A 24,213-nucleotide genomic window follows, 5' to 3' on the forward strand; every position below is an offset into this window, starting at 1 on the left:
CGGTTTCATTTTGACGGCTGATGTCCACCAGGGAGTTTTGTCCTGTTAGAAGTTCTTCCTGGAACCTGATTTCGAGCCTGTCGCAGACAGAGGGTGACCAGAAAAATACAGGTGGCATGTGGTTGGTATGCAGATGTTAGGGTTGGCATGCAGCTAGCACACGCTAGGATGCAGTCAGCGTGCAGCTGCGATATCATGAGAGCCTTTCTCAAGGAACACCTGCCTGGGGACCTGAGTGCTGGCACATGTTTATTCTGTGTGGCTTTATGTGACCCGAGAGAGCTGATAGAACTACGAAAGACTTCATCCCCACCCCCCCACCCCCACACACACACCTTAAACAGGCCAGGGCAGGAATTTGGCTTTGAGGTTCTGGGGTGTTTATATTCCCAAGTTCCCAACACCAGGGCTCCATCTCCATGGGCAGCACGCAGCTGGGCCCATCGGTATTTAGTAAGAAAGTCATCAAACTTGAAGACGTCTGTGTCCTCACCTGCAGGATGGAGGGGAACAGGGCGTGGCACATGGGGGCAGCTACCCTTGAGCTGTGGCTCAGTGTTGTTAGTTAAAAACCCTGCACGGCAGCAGACCTTTGAATGAACAGTCCTGCCCTGAGCTTCGTTCTACCAAGTGAGTAGTGACTAGTTCATGCTACCAGCTTGTACGTGGGGCCTCGTTCCAGTTTCACGGTACATAGGATTGACTAAAGAACAATAAAGAGGGGTTGGGGACATGGCTCAGTTGGTGAGGATGTGTTCGAGAACATTGGGTGAGGTGCATGTGCTGGAGATCCCAGTGCCATGGAGGCGGATGCCACCCTGTAAATCAAGCTTACAGTGATTGGTGAGCTCCAGGCTGGTGAAAGACCCAACAAGGTGAATGGCTTCTGCAGATCGACACCCCAGGTTGTCTTCTGGCCACCACGGGAGCACACGCATGAACACATATGTTCATGTAGATCATCAGGATGGCAGCTTAGGGAGCAGATCACTCTATGGCCATAAGCTGTGTGGCTGGGGCCTCAGATTCCCACTCTGTCAAATGGGGCCATAGCAGTACCTGGCTGTCAGGAACTCCCTGAGGCTTGGTGAAGGTGCTCCCAGAATGCTCGGCACCCAGCAAGAGGGCAGCCTGTGGCACACAGAGGTGTCTTCTGTGTATGTGAAGGACTTTTTGCTGTTGTGACTGGCAGCGAAAAGGACCCCAGTATACACACAGTCACCAGTAACTAGAAACCCTGGTGCAGAGAGAGGAGGGGGAGAGAGGCAGAGGGGGGAGAGAGAGACAGAGAGAGAGAGAGACAGAGAGAGAGAGAGAGAGAGAGAGAGAGAGAGAGAGAGAGAGAGAGAGAGAGAGAAAGTTTACAAACCAGCAGGTCACCACCAGCACAATGGGAAAGTGTGGGGAAGTTAAGGGAGTCACTTTAAATTAAATATCTTAAGTAGACACGTGCTCTAAATGTGGCCCGACAGCTATGGTGCATTAAGCCAGTGACGTTCCGTAATTAAAAGCGGATTTGTTCAGGCAGCACTGCTGGGAGGGCCCATCAGCCTCAGGAAGTTTGGTTCTAATAAGCCCAGGGCTCCGTTTGCCCTCTGCTCACTCGGCAATAATAATTTGTTCCCGTAATGAAATAATATCCATTTACCACAGAGGCGCAGTACAACCAGCACCGCAGCCCTGAGTGACCCAGAGCAGGCGGGAGGACTCCGTCTAGAATCTAGAGTGTAGGAGGAGCAGCGTCAGCCGGGCTGAGCACAGAGCAACTCAGGGAGCCACTTCTGGAATATTCCAGGAAGGTGAGCACATGTCCTACCTCTGTCTTTCTTCCCTCTCGGTTCCCTTCCCTCTCTTTCTCCATCCTGTCCCTGGCCTGGGCTCCTTCTCTCTCCTCCTCCTCCTGATTCTCTGGGCTTCTCTCGCATCCGTATGTCTGTTTCACTCCTTTTACAACACTCCTTTTTTTTTACTCCTTTTACAGAACAGGATGTCAGAGCCCGGACCCCAGCACCCTGTAGCACACTCTCTCCTGCCCATAGGCACATCAGTTCTCCCAGTGGCCCAGCTTCAGCCCTAATGGAGGCTTCATCAAACCCAAGGGAAATCTGGACAGGCCCTCCCCCCAGTGCGGTCAGCCCCTCTGCCCAAGCTGATGAACCATTCAGATCTCTCTCTTCAGGAATTCCTGTGGTTCTTCCTTTCCGTGTCTTGCTTCATCTAGTTGAGTTGGTTGTGCCCCCCGCCCCTGGACATCCCCCTGCCTCCATTTCCTCTTTGCTTCCTGTCACTGTCTTCGGTGTTAAGGGCTCATCAAGGCCACATGGTTTGGTTTCTGGCGACAGGATTCCCAACACTGAGGCGCTCTGTCTCCAGGCCGGCTGCCTGTTCTCTGTCTCTTTGTGGTTCTTTCTTTGATTTATGGGCAAGTTTTCTAACTCACTGGGTGCCCCCAAACAATCCAGCAGACTAGAAGCTAGGATCCCTGTGCTTGAAGGATCTAACTGAACAAGAGCATAGGGAGTCAGGTCAGGAGCCAGGTCTTATGCTGAGGGCCTGTGTCAAGTTATTCAGGAGCCTGAAGCAAAAGGAGAAGAGATGCAAGGCCAGCCTGGACTACAGAGGGTATTCAAGGCCAGCCTGGGCTAAAGAAGTCATTCAAAGCTACCCTAAGATTAGCGTGGGCTACAGAAGTCACTCAAGGGCATCCTCTGCTACAGAAGACATTCAAGGACAGCCTGGGCTACAAAAGGCATTCAAGGACAGCCTGGGCTACAGAAGGCATTCAAGGACAGCCTGGGCAAATTAGTGAGACTCTGTTTCAAAACTCTAAAGTAGGGAGCTAGGAGGGCAGTTCAGTGTGAAAAGCTAGTTACATGAGGTCCTGAGTTCAGATCCCCAGCCCCTAATCAGGAGCCTGCAACCCCAACACCAGGCGGAACTTTCCAGGAGCAACATCAGAAAGTTGGTCAGCTCCAGGTCCAGTGAATAACGTTGCCTCAAAATAATTAATTACTCAACTGAGGAGAGCGACACAGAAAGACATCTGGTATCAACTTCTGGCCTCCCCATCACGTGTGGACACGTGTGTTAATAAGTGGGAAAAAGCAATTGCAGAGTGTAGGCAGACAGTGACTCCTGTGTGTGCATGTGTGTGTGCATGTGTGTGTTCGAGAGCATGCGAGTGGTCACTGTGTGCACGGTCTTGCTGTGGGAGGCCAGAGGTCACTCTTGAGTGTTTTTCCTCATGGGCTACCCAGCTTGCTTTTTTTTTTTTTTTTTTTTTTTTTTTAGACAAGGTCTCTTGCTGGCCTACTTGTTCAGCTAGTCTGGCCAGCCAGCAAGCTCAGTAGGAGGGTTACACATGTGTATTGCCACACCTAGTTTTTTTTTTTTTACACGAGTCTTGGGGATTGGATGCAGGTCCACACGCTTACAAAGCAAGCACCCTATTGACTGAACCATCTCCACAGCACAAGTGGTCCCTTTTAATACGTGAAATACAAGACATAGATCTTTGAGCAAAGAGAAAGCTTGCACCCGGTACCCAGTCTGGTTCTCTGTCCCTTTGTCAGTCACACACACATGGTGAGCACAGCCCAGGCTTGTTCCCTGAACTTGTCCACATGGGTTGAATTTGCTAGAACAAGTATCAATTTGTTTTCTCATTCAAAAATGAAAGTGGGGCGGGGAATGTTCTGGAATTCACATGAAGGAGACAGAGCTTCCTTGGACAGCATGGCTGGATTTGGAATGAGGAGGCAGGCACTTTCAGGCTTTTCCCTGGGGGACTGTGACATGGAGATCCCCTCAGGATATGGCAGGCTGCTCCTGAGCCGGCTGTGCTGGGATGTGCAAACCCAAGAGGGGGAAGTCTGGATACCTTCTGTTCCATCACCCACCTCACGGGCTCTATGACCTCAGCATGGCAGCCACAAAAAGGAGCTGCCCTGTGTGTGTGTATGTATGCGTGCGCACACACACTCACGTGCAACTGTGTGAATATGTATGTGTGTGCATAAGTGTATGCATGTGAGTGTGCATGTGTGTGTGAGTGTGTGTTCAAGTGTGAATGTGTATGCATATGCATGTGTGTGCATGTGTACATGTCTGTGTGTGTATGTGTCTGTGTGCTTGTGTGTATGCGTGTATGTGCAAATGTGTCAGTGTGCACGTGCATGTGTGTGAGCATGTCTGTGTGTGTATGTGCATGTGTGTGAGCATGTCTGTGTGTGTATGTGCATGTGTGTGAGCATGTCTGTGTGTGTATGTGCATGTGTGTGAGCATGTCTGTGTGTGTCTATGTGTCTGTGTATGACCGTGTGTGTGTGTGTGTGTGTGTGTGTGTGTGTGTGTGTGTGTGTAGGACAGAGGTCTCAGATGTGATGTCATTCCTTGGGTACTTTCCCTTTCTTTTGAGACAGGTTCTCTCGTTGCTCTGGAATTCTAAAATTTGTCAAGTAGTCTAGGCTGGCTGGATCCCCCTGGCTGCTCCTCTACTAGGATTGTGAGTGTGTGCCACCTTCTCCAGCTTTTTTACGTGAATGTAAGGATCCAAACCAGCCCTTGTGCTTGCTCGCTAAGCATTTTATACTGAGCAATCTTCTCAGCCCTGTTTAACATAACTTTTTAAATTACAGGTCTGGGGATGACTCTGTGGGTAAAGCACCTGCTGCACAAGCGTGAGGACCTGAGATCAGTCCTCAGCACCCACATAAAGCTGGGCGTGGCAGCGCGTGTCTATAACTCAGTATTCAAGGATGAGGCAGGATGGTCCTGAGAGCTTGGTGACCAGTCTAGCCGAGTCAGTGAGGTCCAAGTTCATCGAGAAGCTCTGACAAAAATAAGGCTGAGTGAGATGAGACAGCAGCATCCAATACTGTCCTTCGCATGTTACACATCAGGCACAGGCCAGCAGATCCATGGGTACACATGTACACATGCACACTCAAACCCATTCGCAGTCACATGCACACATGCACGCATGCACAAGTATGCACATGCACACTCACACTAAGATGCATACTCACACGCATACATACTCACACATGCACACACATATATACACACATACATGCACATGCATACTCACACACACAAAAATTCACACATGCATGCACATGTACACTCACACATACATACCCACACATGCTCATCTCACACACACACATACATGTGCACACACACATGCATGCACATGCACACTCACACGTACATATCCATACACATCACACTCACACACACACACATGCATGCATGTACATACAGGCTCACACACTCACACATACACACATACACACATACACACTCACACACTCATACATGCACACACACACGTGAGTGGATTAAAGTAAAATAAAAAAACAGGGACAAATGGAAGACAACCTGGGCATGAGTGTGCATCGCCCCCGCCAACACCCTGTCCCCGATTCTGCCAGCATGAATGATGATGTAAAGACAGTTACGACAGAACCAGGTTAAACAGGACAGTGAAGGTAGTGTCCCTCTGAGAGTCACCTCGCAGGCTCTCTGCTTCATGACTGCTCAGCCCAGCTCAGTAGCTGGACAGTGTCAGAAGTCACCAGGAAGAATCCAATTGTTTTTATCAGGTGTCCCTGCATCCCCGTGGCCTCTCCTGAGGCCTCACAGGGCTGTATACGAGTTACTCTGCAGGGTCTGGCTCAGCAACAGAGATTGCTTGTTTCCATTAGGAGGGTTGTGGTGCGTGATGGGCATGGTGGGTGGTGTCTGTGACCTTCTCCCTGTACTGCTTGCTATCTCTGTCCCCGAGGGCCTAAAACTTCATCTACACAGGGTCCCCAACTCCAAGGACAGCACCCACCACCCAGTAGTTACTCAATAAACATCGGCCAAATAAAAAAGTCAACTATCGAGTTAGTCTGAACATGGTGACTCGGGACTTGCGAGACTGAGGCAGGTGGATTGCCATAAGTATGAGGTATGAGGCCAGTCTAGTGTGCGATTCTGACTCAAAAATTATCAATGAAGAGCCAGCTACCCACTCTTCTGTTTGCTTATACACAGACTGTTCTTATGAAGTTTCTGCTAAAAGATTCCATTCACACAGATTGTGGCTCTAATTTTTATTTATGTTTTATTTTTTGAGGAGATTTTTTTTTTCTTCATCTTCTGCAGGTTTTGAACTTTGGAGGTGATGTTCTGCTGTAGAGAAAGGGATGAGGAGTGGAGGACGCAGAAGGTGGAGAAAGTGTATGATATCTGACGTTGAAAATTACAGCATCCATGCTTGGGGAAGGTTGGAACCCAGCTCCCACAGAACCTCGCTATCAATCTATCTGGTCCCAGCCTTTATGGGCGTGGGCTCCTCTGGGGTACAGTTGTGCACTCTGAGGGTGAACTCAGATGTCATGTGGTGAGAGGACTGTTTTAGGGTGGCAGACAGGAAATGGCCCTGCTAGTTGAAACGAGAGGGAGAGGCAGCCAGAGATGATTCTGGAAGATTCCGAATGGTTTGACCCTTCTCACTGTCTCTGATCAGCTTTCCCTTCTCCTTCTCCTCCGTCCCTCCCTTTCTTCTTCCCTTCCTTTCTTCCTGTCTCAGCCCCTTTCCTTTCTTGCCTTCTTGCTCATAGCCTCAAAGCACCTACAAAGCCTTGTTATGCAGCCCATCCTGGCCTTAGGTTCTCAACAATCCTCCTGCCTCAGCCTCCTGCGTGCTGGCTTTATAGGTGTGAGCCACAGACATTCGTTTTCTGATATTCTTCCAAAAAGAGCCACCCGTAAGGGGGCTGCTTCCATCCACACAGATCCCGGCTCAATCTGACTCTGCGATACCCCTCCCCCTCTGGTTCTGCTCCCCACTTATCAGCCCTGTCTCCATGGCAACACCTTTGCTTCTGCGGTTTCCTTCATTATCAAGTTGTGTTTTACTTTCAAACCCAATAATGGCGGAACCGACTTAATTAGCCTCCGAAGCCAAAATCACAGCAAAATCTCCACTGTGGGATCTGAAATCAGATTAGTGCTAAATCTGAGCCGAGGTGGGCTCCAGCTGCAGCTGTCTCCAAGGCCGCTGGGATGGGAGCTCAGTATACATCTCCGGGAAGAAGAAACAGCTCTGACCCACGGGATGGAGAGCTATGGCCGGCTCGCTGACTCCAGCTCAGCGCATGCCCACCTCCCTGTCCTTAAAGTGCAGCATGGGTGTCAGCAGGTCTCCTGAGGACAGCTGTGGGAATCTGGCCTCACACAACTCCCAAGGAGTAAAATCCATTTATGCGTGGGCATGAGCCACGTCACTAGCTTCATTGTATGTATGGTTTTTTTTTTTTTTTACTGTGGTTTTATGTGTGTGTTTATAGGTGGGCAGGGGAGCACGGGCTGCTGAGGTGCCACTCTAGGATGGGGATCAACTTCCTTTTTCTGAGACAGGATCTCACTATGGAGGCAAGGCTGGCCTCGAACTCACAGAGCTCCGCCTGCCTGTGCTTCCTGAGTACTGGGATTAAAGGCGTCCGTCACCACACCATGCAGGCAAATTGTGGGAATGCGTTCTTTCCTTCCAGTGTGGGTCCGGGGGATGGAACTCTGTCTCAGTGTCAAAACCAAAACCAAAGCGATGAAGGAAGCTGGTGTCGTTGGAAGACACCAACACTCAGTGGTAAGCACTGTCCTGCCTCCCGCCACGCTGCCTTGCTCGCTGTCTTGTTCCCAGGGAACATTGACTCCAAACAATAGCACAGGGTGTGGTTGCCATTGTAGGGTTCATGCCAGTGTGTCTCCACAGAGAAGGAAGAGCTACGTCTTCTCCAAAGACAGCGGAGCTCTTAGGCTCAGAGAGGGTCCAGGATCCAGCCTCACAGGCCCCTTCCTTAGTGTCCCCATGCCTCAGTTTCTGCTTAAACGGGGGGGGGGGGGGAGCTAGGAGGGCGGAGGGGTGGTGAGAAAATTAAGGGCACCCCACTCCTGACAGCTGTCGGCAGGCCCACCTCAGTGTTCCCCAATCTATCCAGTCAGGGACTTCCCATTGCTCCAGCTTGCAGACCTGGCTCAGGGAAGCCCTGCCTCCTCAGTCCTTAGATCCTGATTCACCCTGAGTTCCCAGGCAATTTCAGAGTGATTTAGTCCCTGGTTCCGGAAGGAATCAAAGGCGAGCCTCAGAGACAAGAAGCTAGTTTGACTGCCAGCTGAGAGCTGACCTAACGTCCTAACAGGATGGCTGAACCCTGGCTGGGGTTGGGGCAGCTATCCCCTCCCCTAGAATTGAGAGTTCCTGTGGGGCCTGTGGAGGAGACTGTTTGATCCCGGCTGCCCAATCATCTACAGTGTGTTTGCTTTCTCCAGGGCTATATATTTTGTTGACTTCAACACTTGGGCCTTAAATGACACAATAAAACAAAAAGAATTCCTCTCTAGGGACCAGGCTGGCCCCCAGGAGCTCCCAGGGTCTGGGTACTTTTTTGAGGGGCCCAGTGACCTTCTCCACAAACAAACACATCAGGGCTCTCTTCCTTCCGCCCTCCCAACAGAGGCAGATAAACAGAGCAGTTCCCTAACCAGACACCAGTCACCAGTCACCTGCAGAAGCCTCCAGAAGTCTCTGCCAGAGACTTGTCTAGGGTCCCCCTACCCTGACACACACAGGCCCCCACTGAACGCAGGTGCAGAGGCTGCTGGGCCTGGTAACCCTGCCTCTCTCATCTCCTGGCTACGGTGAGGCCAAACAGGACAGAAATCGGGACAATTCCTCCATTCTGGACGGCTTGTCCTGAGTGTCTGGGAGTGGTGTCCCCTGCTCGCCACCAGCTGCTGTCACCTGTGAGCGGCAACAAACAGGAAAGGAGAATGAATGGACAGTACATGACAAAGTTGGGGCAGGGGACTCCCCAGGGCCAACTCGACTCCAGGAGGACCCACCCCTGTCCCCTGGAAGGCTTTAGAACCATTAAGATAAAATCAAGAGGCTCATTGGATCTACCACCAACCCTGAGACGTCAGGGTTGCATAGCCTGAGACTACACAGATAGAGAAACTGAGGCCCGGAGAGGGAGGAGGCTTGCCTGATGACACCCATTTAGGTCTCCAGTGTCCTGGTGTGACCAACAGGAGTATGAAGCCAAGCGAGGGAGTGGGGGACTCTGGAGAAACTGGCAGGAGAGCGTGGGAGGAATGCATTGAGTCTTAGGCACAGTGAGCCTGAAGAGTGTTTGCCAGTGTGTAGTTTTCTTCCCTAACACATGTTCTTTTGAGTCAGGGAATTCACTGTGTATTTTGAGGCTGGTCTTGAACTCACACAGAGCCTTCTGCTTCCACCTCCTATGCCCTGGGGTGACAGGCCCATGTCCAGCTTTCTCATGTAACTTCAGAGGAAAATACAAATAAATGCCTGTGGCCTCCCACGCAGGCCCCAGAGCAGCCACCACAGAACAGCATACCCTTCTGTGGCAGCTTGGTTGTGGTGATTGCGATCCAAGAGGAAAGACCCCCGGGCTGACAGCTAGCAGGGAAAGAAGAGGCTATGTTCCCAAGGACCCGGCTCAGTGACCTGAGATTCTATTCTGATCCGTTTTCTGTGGCTTTAACCTATTACAGAAGACTGAATGACTCCCAAAGACAAAGTCACTTTGCTCTTGGAAGGGCATGAGCAAGTAGCACTTCCTGTGTCTCTGCTAGGCCTGGCGTAGTGTCAGAGAGTGGCTTGGGGCATTGGACCAGAAGACAGCAGTAGGTCCACTCAAGTCCTTCAACCTACTCTTAAAAACCTACAGACTCTACCTTGGGGTCACCCCCAGGAGCTCCTCTAATCCTAACACCCTCTCCAGCCCCACCTCCGTATACCATCTCTCGTGACCTGGATATTTGGGTTTTTAACACAGGAACTTCACAGTTATTCTGATATCCAGGCCTTAGCAGAGGCACCTCCTTCCCTGAGGTATTTATTCAAGAGTCTCCCGTTGGTCTCCAAGGAATCTTCTCTGACATCTTAATTACTAAGAAGCAAGTGACAGGGGGCGTGGCCCTGAGAACTTAGCCTCCTACTTAGGAGGGGCTAAGAGAGGGGACGATGGGCAAGAATGGGCTCCCAGCCTCATGCATCTGTTGCGCAGAACGTTACTATCCAGTATCCATCAGCTGCCAGGTCGTGGGCACCAGCCCTGTTCTCAGCCTGCTCCTGGCGGACCCCAGCCTTGCTAGACACTCACACCCCAGAACTCTGGGAACTTCCCACTAGGGATGGCCGTGTGAAGGAGAAACATCAGGGTTTCAGGGAAAACAGGAAGAGAAAAGCTGAGGCCCAGTAGGCAGAACACGGGGCCAGCCTCTGTGCCCTGTCAAATAGCTATGCATTCTCTTCTCTTGCTGCAGAACAATCCTGTAGGGTGACTGGGGCTTGGATCCCGCCTGTGAGCCTGTGACATCACAGCCTGGAGCCCATGCCTGCTCTGACAGCCCTGGGGACACCATCAGCCGCTGATGGAGGTAGCCAACCTCTTGGTCTGTCGACAGCAGGGGTCTGTGAGTCTCCAAGGCGGTCACCCCTCACTGGAGGTAACAAGAGAAGGGCGGCCCCACTGAGGTGACCTTTCACCTCCTCTTTGCTAAATGGTCCTAATTATTGCATTTGTCCTGTCATTTGAGCCATAAATGACCCATTCAGGTCAGGGAGGGGAGCAGGCCTTCCAGCCCCTGTCTGGGAACTCTGCTAATTGTGCCCTGCAGGCAGCTTTGCCTGGCAGCTCAACCCATTTCTGGTAACAGACTTCACAGTACATGCATCCCCGCTGGGAGTGACAGTGGCATTGCTCAGTGAAGCCCCTGGTACCACGGCTGACCCCCCATCCCTGTTGCTTCTCCTTCTGTTCCTGGCTGGAGTTCCACAGGGGAACGTTTTCTCTGCAGCAAGACCAGCTGCCCACCGTCTGTCCCTCCGGTGACTATCTTGCCCGTGGTGGCATATGGCACCATCACCATAGACCCTCATCTCCCTCTGTGATCACAGAACCCGGTTCTCAGCCTAAGCAGCAAGGCGGCCATGTGACCAGTGTTGTCCAATGGAGTGTGAGCAAGGTAGCAGCCATCTCCAGCTCCTCAACACCTCACCTGTCCTCTTTGGGTGATAGACCCTAAGTGCTTGCACAGAGAGCTGCTGGGTAGAAGATAGCAGATTCCTTAGGGACTTGGGTTCCCATGTTTCTCCTAGGAGGCTCTGACTTCCCAGCCTCCTTTGCAGCTAGGGTTGACTCCTGTAGCGGGAGTTAACAGTGTCAAGCAGGGCATCCAGAAAACCTCCTCACAGAAACAAGCAAGTACTTCCAAAAGTGTCTGAACTGTAAATACAACGGTCAGAAGTCTGGCAGCCATTTTGAGCCCTGAGGGTGAGGATGATGGGAACGGAGCCAAAAGCGCACTTGAGTCTCCTGAACTCTGAGCTGTTTTACAAACAGAAGCTTACCTGTACTGAAACCGTATTTTTCACCCCATTTTCTGTGCAATCCATTGGCTGCTACATGTAAGATAATATAGGAACGTCATGAGCGGAAGCATGAACGTCATGCACAGTGGGCAGAGCCTTGCCGCCCTGTGACCTTAGGGGTACTTGTTTATTGGTCACCTGTACCCCAGCCTCTGTTGGTACCAGACATAAGGAGGATGAATTCAGACACGCGTCCCTGACTTGAGCTTCATGCTATTCCCAGGAGTCCATAAATCACCTCAGAGCTTCCTAGAAGGAAAGGCAAAGGAGGCATAAATCAAAACCACTTACACAATTTGCCATGAGAGGGGCGGGGGAGACTAAATATGGAAAATTGAAAAGACTGCTGGGTACAGACGCATTCCATCTTAGCACCGCCACCCGAGCGGAAGTCCTTCTTTTGACACGGCAGGTGCCACTCTGAATACTGTCCCTGGGACATCGAGCCTCACTCCTGTCTGCTTCAGACTGCGTCCTCAGATGAACTGAGTTGTGGGCCTCAAAGGAAGACAAGGATGGGCGTGTATGTGTGTGTTGTATGTGTGTATATGTATGTGTGTGTGCTGTGTGGTGTGTGTGTGCCCTTGTACTACATGCATGCCCAGTGCCCACAGAGGCCAGAAGAGTGTGTCAGATCCCCTAGAACTGGAGCTACAGTTGCGAGCCACCATGTCTAGGAACCAAACCTGGGCCTTCTGCAAGGATAGTAAGTGCTCTTAACCCGAGTCATCTTTCCAGCCCTAAAGATAAAAGGCTTCGACTGTGAGTTCGAATCCTGACCACAGACTTACCGGGAGACCACTTTCAGGAAACTATGGCCAAATGGCTCCCACGCTTGGTGAGACTCAGTTTCCCCTGTGAACTGGAACTAAAACACTAGGTAGCACAAGATGTGGCTGAGACATTGCAGCTACCTTCGTCCATTCCTCATAACTGTTTGTACCGCCATTCCTCAGCTTCCCCAGCCATTACAGCAGGAAGGGGGCGGCCCTGACTCCTGATTAACGGTGCTCTGCACCTGCTGCTCAGTGGTCCTAGCAATGAGACTTGTCCCTTCCACCCAGGCTGCCGTGGAGGCTCAAAGGGAAAGCATCCTGGAGGAATGGCATCCTCTACTTGTGTTTGTGGTGAGCCCTTCCGGGGCCTGCCAACCCACACAAGCAAGGCTTTAAGGAGCTGCTGTGATTTGTGTTTCCATTGTCGGCTCACAGAAGACGTTAGTGACAGTTCACAATAAGCCAGTCAGGGCTCTCTTGCACACTAGCCTGCTGGGGACAGTTGTGCATGATACTCACTGGCCAAGGTGCCTGGGACTTGGAGTGTGAGTCACTGGGCAGATACTGGGGCTCCAGGGTGTGAGTTCCAGCACACAGCACACACACACACACACACACACACACACACACAGCACACACATAAACACACATATACACACACACTTACACACACATACATACATACACACACACACATACACATACAACACACTCATACATACATACACATACATACACACACAGCACACACACATACATATACACACATACAACACACACATACATATACACATACACACATATACATACACACATACATACACACATACATACACACATATAACACACACACACATCCATACACACACATCCATACACACACAACACATACATACATACACACATACATACATACATACATACAACACACACATACACACATACAACACACATACACACACTTACACATACTTACACATACACACACACTTAAACACACATGCACACACATACGTACACACACATACACATACAACACACATACATACACACACATACATACACACACAACACACACATACATACACACAACACACACATACATACACACAACACACACATACATACACACATACAACACACATACACACATCCATACACACACAGCACACATACACACACATATACATACACACACACAACACACACATACACACACAACACACACACTAAAGTGCATACATAGCACACATGCCTGTTTATGCATGTGCACACACATGCACATGTGTGTAGCTTCAGGCCCCACCTGATACTCTCTCCCTCCCAACCACTCTTCAGGACGCTTTGCCCCAGGTGGCTTCTTACATGCCCAGTATATCAATATCACAGTAGCTTTTCCATTTAGATAGGGTGTGTTGCCCCCACCCCTTAGATAGATACCTCTCTTAGGAGACAGAGCCCAGGCCAGGTGCACGTAGACCCCACAGGTGACTTAGGGAACTTCTGTCATGCAACCCTCACATTAATCGAAATGATACCCGTGTGTTCTGGGGAGGCATGAGCAGCGCCCGGCACTAAGTGGACGAAACAAGTTGAACCCACGGCTCCTCTTTCTCCGGCTCTTGTCTACAGGAGCAGAGAGGGGTTCCCAGGCCACCCCTTGTCCTCGCTCCCCTTACAGTCAGGCACAGTGTGAAGAGGACCTGCCTGAAGTCCTCCGAGAGGGGGCTGTGGGTGGGCCGCCTGGGAACTACAGCCTCAGCAGCTCAGTGGCAGTCTTACACTTTAATCCAGTTGCTCTCTCCAAACAACCCTTGTGGGTCACTGACAACAGCGGCCAGCCCAGCTGGGCCAGTGACTCACAGCATTGCAGGCAGCAGTGACCACAGTGCCATGCTGGAGGAGGTAATTACCGTAACTCTCCTAATAGACATTGGCAAAGTAAGACCACAAAGCATCCTGGCTGGGTCCTTATGCACTCAAGCAGTTACAAAGTCAGGGCAGAGCCAACCCAGACCCTCAGCTGACAGCTGGATCATGTGCTGAGGGGATTGCTTTCCAGCAAAGATGTAGACAGTCATCTGGGGACTTGGCCAAAGTTGCAATGACCTCAGGTAACTGGGTCTGGAGAGGGCTGGCGTCCTTGGCATTTGAAGTAGCATCCTGGAGTCCTCCTCATCCATGTGGTGAGGGGCAGAGGTTCCCAACCTGATTCCTGGCATAGTCTGTCAGATGTTCGGGGCACTAAATCTCACCCCTGCCCTGCCCTGCAGAAAAGCATGCCCTGAGGCTAGGGAGGAACCCATCCAGGGTGGCTGGCTTTATTCCTTACATCTGTTTCCTTTTGGGCTAGCTGGAAAGATGGAAAAGAATACTCCAGGCATCTCTGATGGATGACGTGTCTAGAAAACAAAGACATGGGGGATTTCAGAGCTAACCGTCACCCCAAAGATGTCTGCCACTTCTTTCTAGGTTAAGAAGTTTAAATATCTCCGTTCCAAACTTAGTTACGCCCAAATGTTGGACAAAGGATGTCCCCCTTAATGTCCCCGACTCCTGTAGGTGAGCAGAGCAGATCCCAAGTCTGTGAATTGATTCACCAGAGCCACAACCCAGCTTGTAGAAGGTGGTATCTAACCCCGGTTGTTCCTGAAGTCCCCCATGTCAGGTACCTGTGGAACCCCAACACACCCTAGTGAGGAACTATTCAGGCAGAAGTCATCCCTGTGAATTGTGACCTGCTGGCAAGTCACCACCTGAGGAACACTTCACAGCAACCTGTGTTTTTATGGAAACAGACATTCCAGAGCTTCCCTAGGCAGAATCAGAGGCGAACAGTTTCCAGACAGATGCCTCTGATTTCAAAGAGAATTGGAAGGTCCCTAAATTTCTAAGAGGAGAGTTTCTTACTTCAAGGAGAGAACCCAGGCAAACAAGGCTGACTCCGAGTTCCCAGCATGTGAAGTGTAACGGAACAGAGGCATGGCCAGAGACCAGCTCAGCCTGGAGACAAGTCCCCATGGAGTAAGGACCCAGCTTGAGATGCAGCCACCTTTGAAAACCATGAGGTAGCATGCCAGCCACTTAAAGAGAAGGACACGAGGACTCCCCACTAGTGGTGGCTGGGACTTACCCACCAATGACCATTGTCTTAGGGTTTGCATTCCTGTACAAAACATCATGACCAAGAAGCAAGTTAGGAAGGAAAGGGTTTATTCAGCTCACACTTCCACATTGCTGTACATCACCAAAGGAAGTCAGGACAGGAACTCACACAGGGCAGGAACTTGGAGGCAGGAGCTGATGCAGAGGCCATGGAGGAATGTGACTTCCTGGCTTGCTTCCCCTGTTTTGCTAAGCTTGCTTTCTTATAGAACTCAGGACCACCAGTCCAGGAATGACACCACCCACAATGGACTGGGCCCTCCCTGCTTGATCACCGATTGAGAAAATGCCTTACAGCTGGATCTCACGCCTTGAGGCATTTCTTCAAGGGAGGCTCCTTTTTCTGTGATAACTCCAGCTTGTGTCAAGTTGACACACAAAACCAGCCGGTATGGTACTTTCTATACTGCAGATGACCTGGCATTTCTAACCACTCAGGCTGCTATGCTATTTGATGCCCTTGCTTTCCAATGCATCTGTCTTAGCGTCTTGTCCTGCTGCTGGGAATAAACACCTGACAGAGAAACTGAAGGGAGAGGGGTTGATACAGCTCTTGGTTCAAGGGTTCCGTCCATTGGGCCTGCAGGAGAGACAAGGCTGCTAGCGACATCATCCACAGTCAAGAAGCAGAAAGAAGCGAGTGCTGGTGTTCCACCGGCCCCTCCAGTTTATACCGTTCAATTAATCTGTATCAACTAATGTGAGAGATTAAATCCCACAGCAAAGAATAAGGGTCTCCCACATTAATTGAAATAAGCAAGGTAATCTCCCACAGGCATGCCCAGAGGTCCATCTCCCAGGCGGCTCTAGAGACTGTCAGGTTGGTAGTTGACTCTAGCTAGTGTCACAATATAATTCTGACCACAAGAAGGTGGGGGTTGCCGGGCTGTGGTGTTGACTGCATTTAAGTTTGGAGGAGAAATGCTTGGCTCCTCAGGACAGCAACTGCCTGGAAACCCCGGGGGCTGGGGGAAACGCCATTGTGACCATTGTGACCATTGTGACCGTGGCCTTGGGCAGATCCCTTGATCTCTCGCATTTTAATTTCCTGTGAAAATCCGAGGAGGTTTGGAGACCTCGCTAACAAGGCCTTTGCCAAGGAGCTCAGCCTCCAGGCTCTGTTCTTCAGTGGCCTTTTCTGCCAGGTTTCCTGAAAGTATCCGGGGAAGTCCATCCCAGCCAGGAGATGCAGAGCGTGAGGAGGTGACCTGCCCACCTCCAGATGCGTTCGGTGGGGCAGAGGGATTTCCAGAGACCCTATTTTTATATCGTTTTCCCTGAAATGGAATGTGGGCTTCTGTTAGCTTCCCACCTTCTGCTCTTCCACGGAAGGCTCTCCCCTCAGCCCCCTGCTTCCTTCAAGGGTTCCTCGACCCTGCCCTGGCTAAGGGAACTGCTGCCAAGACCTGCAGGATCCCACAGCCCTCCTGTCCATGCCCCTTGGAGGAGCAGCAGGGCTGGGGGAGGACTCTAGTTGTGTTCCATGGGATCAATCCTCCAGGCAGACGGGGTCCATGGGGGAGGAGGCATCAGTAATGTGTCTTGGGTCCCCGTAAGCATTCCTGGTTCCTGCAGCCACAGTGAACGGAGTTCAGTCTTCATGTCTGGTTATTCCCTTGAACTCTCTGCCTATGTCCGAGGACCGCTGCGTACATGGGTGCCAAATGTGCCACCCTCTCTCAAAGGTTGAGTGATTGACAGCCTAATTCCACCTGTTCCTTCAGTCCTTCTCTGTGTATACACTAGAGTCACCCCAATTTCTTGGATGACACCATAGATGCCACCGGGAGTCATAGGTCTGTCGGCGTACAAAACCCAAGGCCTCTCCCCACCCTCCCCGTGCCCAGCCATCCTGTAGCTCACTGGGTCACATGGCCAGTTAGTAGGGCTCTGGTGGCCACAGAATTCTAAGTTTCCCCCTACATCACCATCCCGGGGACCCAGGCTTCTGCTTGTGTGTGGGTAGAGGGGCATTCTGACTAGATTCCTTCTATCACCTGAGATCACAGCAGCCCCGCTACAGGCTGGGTATGAGGGTTTCATACAGGGAATATGTGTTGAGGAGTGAGACCAGCACAGAGCAGCTGAACAAGCAGCATTAGCCCTGACACCAGCTCCCCACAAGGGTCTGTGCACGGAGTCTCAGGACAGCTAGTGAAAGGAGGAACCAGGGCTGCCTTCTTCCCTAGGGGCGTGTTTATCTAAGCAGTTTGGCAGAAGGCTGCCTTGCTGGGCTTCCGCTGTGTGCCAAGGGGCTGTGGCTAGGAAAGGAATCCAGCCCTTGCATTCATGCAAAGAAACTTACCCAAAAGGTCACTGTTGCTGTTAGTGAGAGTTCTGACAACTGTGCACAGAATTTGCAAATGGTGGCTATTATTTTGTTGTTTTGAGACAGTTTTATGTGTCTGGAGCTGGCCTCGAACTCCTGGTGCTTTTGCCTCCACTTCCCAAGTGCTAAAACGACAAGCGTGTATTCTCCCTCACCTATGATCCACATCTTTCCTGGATGCTCGCCTCTTAATGGGACCACAGGCTCTGAGGATGGAAACATTGTTTGAAGTTAAATGGCTACAAAGTTAGTGTCCTCATTGAACCAGGACATGATCAGGTCACACCACACACACACACAGGCACACGCACACGCACATGCACACACACACTGGCCTTGGAGAACTGGTCAGAGCCTGGTGGACACAGTCCAGCATTCAGGGTTCCCACATGGAACCCTGACAGAAGTACTCGTGCCCCAGACCAAAAAATATTACTGCCGGCATAAACCCACCAGGCAGGGGCTAAATGAAGCTCCTGCCAGATGTTGGGGTACAGCATCTGGGAACAGGCAGAGATACGGGAAAAAAGCAAAGGGGTCCTAGGGGTGATGGGAGAGACAGGGCCATCTCCCTGAAAGATAACTGAAAGCCAAGTGTCCCATCTTCTCTCAGGAGACACTACCCAGAGCTTGCAAGGACACCCATAAGCTACCCAGAGCTTGCAGGGTTCCCGAGAAGGACGCCTGGCTGCGGTGAGGTGGGTGGAGGTGGGAATCCCTGGCTTCCGTAGGAACAACTTCCCATCATCACTGAAAGAAACTCAGGAGGGGCTGCGACTCTTTCCGCGGGGCCATAACAGGAATGAGACACTAACCCCACCCTGCACATCACCCAGGAAGGGGCTCCATGTAGTCATCCTTGGAAATTATGTGTGTATTAATTTCAACCGCATGCATGTATGTATATATGAATGTATGATGTATTGAGGCAGGATGCCATGTAATCCAGGCTCATCTGGAACTCACTAGGCTGACCTTGAACCTCCCAATTCCATCTCCCAAGTACTAGGATTGTGGACACGCAACGCCACTATTTGCATATATATATGCAAATATATATTTATATATAAAAAAATATATATATATTTACCCATTTGTGTTATTTTATATGTTGGATAAAATCATTATGCACCATAAGATCTATCTATTAAAATAATAATAGAAGTGAGTACTCTTATGGATCTCTTCAAGTGATCGTGAATATATTTTAAATATGTCGAGAAACTCGTTTTTCTTAGTCTGCCGTCTGATGCTCTCACGAGACTGGATGATTTTTAAAGAAGACAAGTTTGTTCCTTAGGGCTCCAGGAGCCTCAGGGACAACATCCAGGTGTGGACAGATGCTGAGAATCTTCTTGTTACCTTCTAGCCTCTTCTGCAGCTGTCTTTGTTTCCTTTACTCTGGCCTGTCCTTGTCCCCGAAGGCTCCACTGTTCTGTACACAGTCGCAGATCCATCCATACCTGTTCAGGAAGGCAGAAACCTAGAGAAATCCCTGCTGTGGCCATGTCCACCTTCATGTGTCATGTACAAGCCACCTGCTCAGAGAGGCCACCACAGTCCTGCTAAGGCAGAACAAGCCACCAGTCCCCAAAACTTTCTCCTGGGCATGGGGCATCCTGACCTTTTGGCCTGTGCTGTCTGTCAAGCCCCGGTACAGTGAGACACAAGCTGTTTGCTGAATGACTAAGTGAACTCCTGAGCCTCCATCCTGCTGACCCTCACACTCTGGGCCAGTGGTGGCGGTTTCCGATGGACATGAATAGACACTCTCCTGGGGAATGTCTTTTCCTGTCATGTTTCCGACTCTGATGTCCCCAAAACAAAGGTCCATCCCTTCCAACGTGCAGGACCTTGGGGACCACAACAAGCATCCCCTAGACCTGAGGTTTAAAAACACTATCAGCTTCCCATAAGCCTCTGCTCTGAGCAAAGCCTTCTACACATCTCTAGCTGGCCCTCCCTTCTCTCTCACCTCTCCTGTTTGCTTCTCCCTCCTGTGGGGTCAGCAGCTCCAGACGGCAGGTCACCCTGGTGTTGGAAGCTCCAGGCTCTGTGGATGCTCACTTGGGGCGACCCCAGGCTTTGGGGAGCTTCCCCTCACAGCGGGAGGGGTGAGGTGGCACCCGCCAGGTGGGAAGTGCATGCAGCTCCTTCTCTTCCTACCGAATCCCCACAACCCTGGCTGTCCCTGCCAAGTAGAACTTCTCGCTCCTCTCCCTCAGTCTCTAGAGGCTCTGGAGCTGTTTCTCTTTTAGCACAGTGCAGCCCTGGAAGCCCTGGCACCTTGGGGGTCTCTGTGGGAATGAATGCCAGCATGCTAGCAAGCAGAGGAGAGCACGGGGTCAGAAGTGAGGGACACTGGATGCTGTCCCCTCCTCATGATGAGCAGCCAGTTCCAGAGAACTCTCTGACACCATTGCAGGACGGTGCTGGGGTGGGGCTCATCTGTCTACCCCTTGGCCCTCCCACTCACCTCTTGACCCTGTTCGTTCATTCACTCATCCATCCATTTACCATCCATCCATCCATCCATCCATCCATCCATTCATGCACCAATCCAACCATTCATTCATTCATGCATACACACATACCTTCCCTTATCACTCCACCCATACATCACCAAGTCAGTTACTTACCAACCCATTCATCCACCCAGCCAGCTACTCATTCATACATCTACTCACCCATCATTTATCCATTATCTCAGAAAATATCAGCTCACTCATCCACTCATCCACCCACCCACCCATCCACCCCTCACCTATCCACCCATCCACCCACCCACCTAACCATTCACCCACCCACCTACCCATCCACCCACCCACCTAAACACTCACCCACCCACCCATTCACCCACCCACCCACCCACTCATCTACCCACCTATCCACCCACTCACCTAACCACTCACCTACCCACCCACCCATTCACCCACCCACCCACTCATTAACCCACCTACTCACCCACCCACCCACTCATCCACCCACTCCCTCATCCACCCACCCACTCACCTTCCCACCTCTGAGCCTAGCGCCTCTGAGACATTCCTGAGAGAGCCTCAGTCCTGAGCTGCTTCACCTGACCAAGCATGGCTGCAGGTGCTGAATCTCATGTGGGTATCTCTTTCCTCGCTGGCCTCCTGGGAAAGTGGCACTCCTACATATACAGCAGGTGCCCTTTCTAGCGTGCCTTCTTGCCAGGCTGCTGCTGGATGCTCTAGTGATGCCAGGTGTCTAGTCTGGAGTTTTCTGGATGGGGAGGAGATTAGAGTGTGTTCCTTCATGACCTACCCAGTGAGGAAAATTCTCTAGGTTTTCCTGGAACCAACAGGCAGGAAGGTACCCAGAGTGTCCGGTGGTGGGGATGGGGGGGGCAATAGGGGGATGGCACTGTGGGGAGGAGCTAAGGCTGGAAGGGGACTGGTCGGTTTTTCAGAGGGTGGGGCTGGGACTTGCTCTTTTTCAGACATAGGTAGGTATTACAGGTAGAAAACCAAAAAAAGACTGGATGATGCCAAACCCTGACCTTCCTTCAATGATATGGGGCCCATGAACCCCACCCCCGCCTGTCATCGACTTGAGCCATGCTGTCCTGGCTCCACATAGGCAGCCTCTGCTTTAGCTGCATGAAACGCAAGCGCGAGGCCCTTCTGCCACAGGGCCTTTGCACATGCTATGGCCAATGTGACTAAACTTCCCCAGGCTCTCTTACTCTCCTCTCCTTGTGTCATTCTTTGATCTCTTCCCACCCTTCACAGGGTGAAATGCAATTTTTTGACTACCTGGCAGAGCAAGGTCGCCTCACACCAAGAACACCTTGTCCCTCTGCACTCTGGGTATGACACACAGGAACTACCCTGAGGTCCCCAGACCCAGACCCTCTCCACTTGCCAGGTGTGGACAAACCCCTTGTGCTGCTGAGAACCTGAGACAGGGTTGTGGGACTTGGGGAGTGGAGACTTCATGCTCTCTCTCCAAGAAGCCACTTCCTGGTGTCCTGCCCCAGGCATGGGCTTCTCGGTCATAAACACGAGACACCTCAGGGAGACGGATGAGATCAAGGGAGCTGGTGCACAGGGCTGTAAGCCGCAGGCTCAGCTGCTCTTACCTCTGGTGTGGATGGTACACCCTGACCAGCCTCAGACCTCCACAGGAAGTTCCCTCCAGGCCCACCACTGTGGCCACAGGCATGCACATCTCACCACCAGGGGGCGCAGGGGAACCCCCATCTTGGCACAAGGTGAGCCCCAGGTAGGTCGGCAAACACTTTAGTTTCATCGGAGACACAGAAAAACTTGTGTTTCCCAGACCCAGAGAGCCCCTCAGGACCAGCTCTGGGAAGGTCATGTGCTTTTAAAGTAAATGCCTTGGTTCTGGCAGGACCAAGTCCTCAGACCTCTGGGAACCCTGCAACCAGAGGGACCCCAAGATTTAACATAGAAACTATATAAAGAAAACACACCCCGTTACCACTCAGAGAGGAGGTGAGGGCTGGTCAGATAGCTCAGTGGTTAAGAGCATGCACTACTCTTGCAGAGGCCCAGGGTTCAGTTCCCAGCACACACACAGCCGCCAGCAACTCCAGCTTCAAGGCATCTGACACCCCCTTCTGGCCTCCACACGCACATACACATGTGCACATACACATGTACACACACACATACTATACACATACACACACAGTACACACCACACCACCCACCCCCCCACCCTCCCCACACTGTACATATACACATACAGTACACACCACACCATACACACCACACACACTACACACACGCACACTGTACACACACACAACTAAAAAAGAAAACTAAGAACCAGAGGGGGAGCAGCAGCACCCCTGGGCTCCTGTGGCATGCACTCCACTCAGGACTCAAGAACAGAAGGAGGACTGGGCTAGCCTGCCACCCTAACACTGAGAAAGACAATGAGGACAGAGATGGGCGGTTGCTGGTGTACTTTCTCTGTGGATACCAAGACCACCATTTTTTTTTATTTCTCACTTTAAAAAGGGTTCTTGAGGCAGATTAGGGTCTCATGTAGCCCAGGCTGGCCTTGAATGCCTGTACATCCAAGAACAGCTTCAAACTTCTGTTCTTCCTGGTTCTGCCTGTTGAGTGCTGGGGTTTCCAGGGTGCGGGGCCACACCCAGTTTGTATGATGGTGGTGTGGACCTCAGGGCTTCCTGCACCCTGAGCAAGAACTCTGCCAACGTAGCTACACCCCTAGCCCAGGGGGAAAGTTAATTTAATATTAATAAATCCAGGTATCCTGTGATGCCCCACAGAGCAGGGAGGTGGTGTGAACTGGGGCACACGTCTGCCGTGGATCGGGACTCTCAGACTGCCTGAGAAGCCGTTGACATGTCTGTCCCTCATAACTTCTGCCAAAGCTTCAGAGTTTAAGGGTGACAAGCTTCCTGCGTGTGCAAACAACAGTCATTCATGTGCTTAGACCCCGCCTACCCCTGAGCTTGTGTAAGACCGGATCTGGAAGGCTGTGGCCCAGGTTTCTTTCCAGGGACCTGGAAGGCTATGACTACAGGTCCCCAGGGGAGTCTCAGGTAGGGAACAATGAAAGTTGAGCTTGAACATTGGGTAAATCTACAAAGGACTGACAGGTAAGCTAAAAAGATAAATGATTGACGACTGATAGATATTGCTGGGGATATTAGATTCAAATAGAAACCTGTTAGTATGTAGCAGGGGCTAGCCTTGGCAAACTGCCAGTTTAAACTTCCATCTTCACATGTGGTGTGTTCAGAAGCAGGGGAGGGATGACTTGAGGAGGGATGTATTCTCCTCAGGCAGGCTGTCTTTGAAACTCCTGCTTCAAATAGTTGGTTGACAAAAGGAACAGCTAGCTCCACTCCATTCCCCCTCCCCCACCCCCCAGTTTACAGACAGGAATGCTGAAGCTCAGAGAGGTGGAGTGAGTCACCCAAGGTCACACAGCCATTCTGTGGCAGAGCTGGGGCTGAGTTCGTGTTCACGAGTGTTTCCTATGTGTAATGCACCCAGCCCCCACAGGGAGCCTAGGAAGAAAGGTTCTGGCGGGGCTGGTGGGCAGTTCTGTGAGGGGCAGCCCGAGATGACCCTCCCGAGGAGGACCGAGAGGACACTTGTTCCAGATTTACTCAGCCAGAGAGCTAATGTGCACACACAGCTGGTGGCCTCAGTGTCCTGGCCAAGTTCATCCCGACATAAGACAAGCGTGCTCCGTGGGGACCAACGGTTACCACGGTGCCATTCAGCACGGTTTACGATTTTCCTGGAGCCTCTCGGCCGGCGATGCCAGAGAGCGAGCCAGAAAAAGAACATTCCTGGGTGACGCAAATGCAGCCGGGGCCGCTACAGGGGCATGCCCTTTTCCTGCCCCGGGAAGGGTGGGGTGCGGGGACCAGAGCCATCCGCCATCCAAACACAGAGATGAGTGGACCGGGTGTCTCATTGTCCACTGTCCCGGGAGGTTCCAAAGCCTCCCAAGTA

The 24,213-nt window shown here is 51.4% G+C and overlaps 1 long non-coding RNA gene across 1 annotated transcript; it reads left to right on the plus strand.

Moving 5' to 3' along the window:
- Positions 1 to 1,610: 1,610 nt before the first annotated feature.
- LOC143434903 (uncharacterized) lies at positions 1,611 to 7,286 on the plus strand. Its single transcript, XR_013104758.1, has 2 exons — positions 1,611 to 1,799; positions 6,154 to 7,286. It is a non-coding gene; the product is annotated as an uncharacterized LOC143434903 (long non-coding RNA).
- The last annotated feature ends 16,927 nt before the right edge of the window (positions 7,287 to 24,213 follow it).

This window comes from Arvicanthis niloticus, chromosome 18 (assembly GCF_011762505.2).
Source record: "Arvicanthis niloticus isolate mArvNil1 chromosome 18, mArvNil1.pat.X, whole genome shotgun sequence".
Taxonomy (NCBI): domain Eukaryota; kingdom Metazoa; phylum Chordata; class Mammalia; order Rodentia; family Muridae; genus Arvicanthis; species Arvicanthis niloticus.